Source organism: Vicia villosa, unplaced genomic scaffold (genome assembly GCF_029867415.1).
Source record: "Vicia villosa cultivar HV-30 ecotype Madison, WI unplaced genomic scaffold, Vvil1.0 ctg.002204F_1_1, whole genome shotgun sequence".
NCBI lineage: Eukaryota > Viridiplantae > Streptophyta > Magnoliopsida > Fabales > Fabaceae > Vicia > Vicia villosa.
The window spans coordinates 91,302-95,522 of NW_026705865.1; the positions used below are offsets into that span (position 1 = coordinate 91,302).

At 39.7% G+C, this 4,221-nt stretch overlaps 1 long non-coding RNA gene across 1 annotated transcript; it reads left to right on the forward strand.

The window, feature by feature from the left end:
* Positions 1-2,096: 2,096 nt before the first annotated feature.
* On the forward strand, positions 2,097-2,776 carry LOC131638183 (uncharacterized). The gene is made up of 2 exons (XR_009294601.1): positions 2,097-2,295; positions 2,429-2,776. It is a non-coding gene; the product is annotated as an uncharacterized LOC131638183 (long non-coding RNA).
* Positions 2,777-4,221: the final 1,445 nt, after the last annotated feature.

Here is a 4,221-nt window from a genome sequence, read left to right on the forward strand (position 1 = left end):
AGCTTCACTCGATGCCGTAAACCAACGCATTCCATCGTCGGACCTGACACTCTCGTCTCTTCCGCTCGGTTTTCTCATCTCTCTCGTCTCTGATTTGTTCTCTCCGATCTCCCTCGATCCCAATCGAAGAACACCAATTCAAGGCAATCGTAGATTCGTCCTCATTGTGTTCGCTCCGTTGAAGCTAATGCGAAGATGTTGTGAATTCCTTGTAGATTGATGACGATGTTGAAGCATGGATGGTGACCTCTTAAGGCTTATGACGATTGAAGGTATTCGTGATGATTCTTGCCGAATGATGGAGAGATCGATGGAGATTTTGGTGAGTTCTCTCTTTCTCCGATTTCGTCTCCCCTGCGCTTATTGTTTTTTGAAACTTCTTCTTCTATTTCTTCTATTCTGTTTGCGCTTTTCTTCTTCTCCTTCTCTGTTTTTTCTTGTCTGTGTGATGTTGTTGATCGCGTGTATGCGAGTTCGAGATGAATCAATGGAGGCTAAGCTCAGTTGATATGAGACTTCGAGGTGAAGTCTCGCACAACAATGGCGAGAGAGCTTTAGTGAGAGAGTGAGGCGATTGAGAGAAGAGAAGTTTCTGATGGACGAAGGTGATGAGTGTGAAGATTGAGTGGTGGAGTTATCAGTGGTGAAGTGAGAGGAGAGTGGGAAGAAGATGAAGATGGAGGTGAATGGTGTGTTATGGTGGAGAGGAAGATGATGAAGAGTGGAGTGTGAATGTGATGTATGAAGTGTGTGTTGAAATGGATGCGTGTGGAGGAGGATGAGAATTGAGGGTAGTGAAATTATATAGAGATTGAGAGGGAGAGAATCAGTTAGAGGAGGGTGATTGTGAGCCCTTGGATTGAGAGGATTCTGTTATGAATTGAAGGGTGAGGATTTGAGAGTTAGTTATGTTGGTTAGTGCAGTTAGATTCTGTTATGAGAGGTTAACAAGTTAGTTACGATTCTGTTAGTGCTGTTAGGTAGTTGGGATTTTGTTTTGTTTTATGGAATTCTGTTAGGAGAAGTTAGAGGTGGTTATAGGAATGTCACAAAGTTAGTTAGGGTGAAAATTCTGTTAGTTGGTGAGCTGGCAGTAGGCTTGAAAGTTTGTTAGTAATTGAAGACTGAAGTTGATGACAATTAGTTGTTAATGCTGAGAACAAGTGGAAACTGAGTTAGTCTTTGTATCGGTTTTTGAACTTGTATGGTGTAACAGGCTGGTGCAGATTTTTATGTTAAAGAATTTGATGTCCTGCATTTGTCTTGAACTTGTTCCTCTCAAACCTGACTCGTCTAGCATCAATCTTCGCGTTGCCCTTTTTCTTGTACTGAGCTGGGTATTTTCCGAGTCATGTTGCTCATTGTATGTTTTACGAATTGCTTTATTGTAGACTGATGCAACTGAGATGTATGACATTTGTGCTTGATTGTATGCGTACTCTGTTTGGGATTACACCTGCCAATGTGAACATTTAACTTGCAGTAGCCTTCTCTCATTTTCATTGTGTTTTTCTTTTCTGTTATGCTGCTGTTGAACCTATATTGCTTGTGATTTTGTCATATGCAGGCTTTTGGTTTACTTTGAATCCATGCAGCATTTCTGTCGTGAACTGGATATACCCCTGAACTGTGATGGCTTTGGAATGGCGCTTCAAATGGATTTGGCTCGGCTGCGAACTTGAGTGTGAACTGGAATGCTGAATGCTAGCATGAATTTTATTGGAGAAAAGGTTAGTAAGCTATGATGTTTGAATTCAGAATGTGACCCGGTGTTAGTTCGATGCAGTGTCGTAGTTTGTGTGTTAAATGGTGGACTGTTAATTAGGGAAGTCTAAGGTTGTTAGGATATTAGGAATTGGCTGCAAGGGTGGGAAAAATTGAATGTTAATTGGTTTTTTATTGTTATTTTCTGTTAGTTAGTGAAAGATTGGTTCTGTTAAAAAAAAGGGTTAATTGGTATATACAAAACAATGGGAAGGGTTTAGAGATTCTGGCAGGTATGCATTTTTCATGGATGTATTTGCAGTGGCTGTACATAGATATGAACATGTGTGTATTTGGTTTTATAGCTTCTTTCTTCTGTTGGTTTTGTATGATATTATATGGAGTTTGATGATGAAGTAGCAATAGGATAATTATGAATAGATGTGGATTTTAGCATAGTGAATGGACTGAACTCGGTTTTACGTTTGTAATGTGTATGGTTTGTTTTGTAGGTTTTGGAGTTTAATGTTGCAGGGTTAGTTTGGTTGTATGGGAAGGCTGGCAGTTAATGGAACTGTTTTTTGAACAAGAGTAAGTCAAATATGCCAAGATTGTATGTGTATATTTTGGAAGCCTTCAACTGTATGAAAGAGTTGTATCCGTAGGTGACCAATATATGAGGTGGATGCTTGAATTTTGTTCTAAATTGTGATTCATGTGACAGGTATGGTGCTGCAGTACAGGTGATGCATTGTATGGTGTTTAATGTGTGGTGCAGAGTGATGTGAAGCTGTGTAATTGCATATGTAGGTTTTCTCATGATGGAGCAACTGTCACAGTGAAATTGGACACAAGTCAAGGCTTAATCAAGGAGGGTCATGATGATGGGGGCAAGGTTGAGACTGCCTCGGATGGGATGAGGCTAGGGTGCAAAAAGTCGACAGTGGACTAAAAGTCAACTTAGGCCAATATGTGTGATTTTGTAGCTTTTTGAATGTAATGTGTAATGATGAAATTGGATTTTATAATGAACATGAATATTTGACAATGGAATTTTGTAGTTGACTTGCAATTGACTTTTTTTTCAAGTGACGAAGCAGTTTCCCTCCTTATTTGGATTTAAATTTTCTGGTTTCTTGAATGAATGTCATGAATAAATTTTTCAATATGACCTTTCATCTAGTCTTGAATAATAATGGCAATCTTACCATCTCCAATGAAATTTTGACTTCAATCCAACCTTTTTCAAACCACATACTTTGCAAATTAATCTTTGACTCCTCTTTTGTCTTGACAAAGTTTCTCATTGAAGATAATATTGGAAGCATAGAGGAAAGCCTTGTCCTGAAGTACACAGTAACCATGAATCCAAACCCCGCTTTCACGGTCCAATGCTTCAAGGGTCAATGTTATTTGATATGTACACCTCAAAGTCGTCATGACACCTTACCAATTCCAGATCCTTGATTCCAATGCCAATTTTATTGATCAATGAATGTATGATGTGTTAGATGACCTAATAGAGTGATTTATATGAATGTAAAGCCTAAGCCAGTTAGAAATTAAAGGGTAGGACAAATTTGGGGTATGACAGCTGCCCCTATTTAATCGTCTTGAACCTGAAGGTGAGATTGGCGTTAGCCTTTCGAACATTCGAGGTGGAAGAAGATTAAATACCAAAACCAGAAATTTGTCCTGAAGAGAAGATGGTGTAAATGTTATCCTTATTTTTTGTTTGATATCTGCTGGGGAAAGAGAAATGTTTTTTCTTGTGGAAATATTTACAGTGAGTAATTGGAAGAAGGGTGATAGCTTGTAACGTAGCCCAAGGTGCCAATACAAGGTTCCCAAAGGAAATGTTTCATGAAACAATGACTGAAAGGAAATAGATCTCGTGCGATCCACGACTCAACATCGACTCGACAAAAAAAGAGGAAAGAAAAGATCTCGTGCGACCTTCAGGACAAAAACAGAAAAGGATCTCGTGCGACCTAAGACTCGACATCGGGAGAAGATCTCGTGGCGATCAACTCGTCAACAGAAGAAAAGAGAATAAGATCTCGTGGCGATCTATGACTCAACATCGAAAGAAGATCTCGTGGCGATCAACTCGTCAACAGAAGAAAAGAGAATAAGATCTCGTGGCGATCTATGACTCAACATCGAAAGAAGATCTCGTGGCGATCAACTCGTCAACAGAAGAAACGGGAATAAGATCTCGTGGCGATCTTATGACTCAACATCGAGAGAAGATCTCGTGGCGATCAACTCGTCAACAGAAGAAACGGGAATAAGATCTCGTGGCGATCTTATGACTCAACATCGAGAGAAGATCTCGTGGCGATCAACTCGTCAACAAAAGAAAAGGGAATAAGATCTCGTGGCGATCTTATGACTCAACATCGAAAGAAGATCTCGTGGCGATCTTCCACACTTTGGAGAGGAATAAGATCTCGTGGCGATCTTATGACTCAACATCGAAAGAAAATCTCGTGCGATTTTCCACACTTTGGAAAG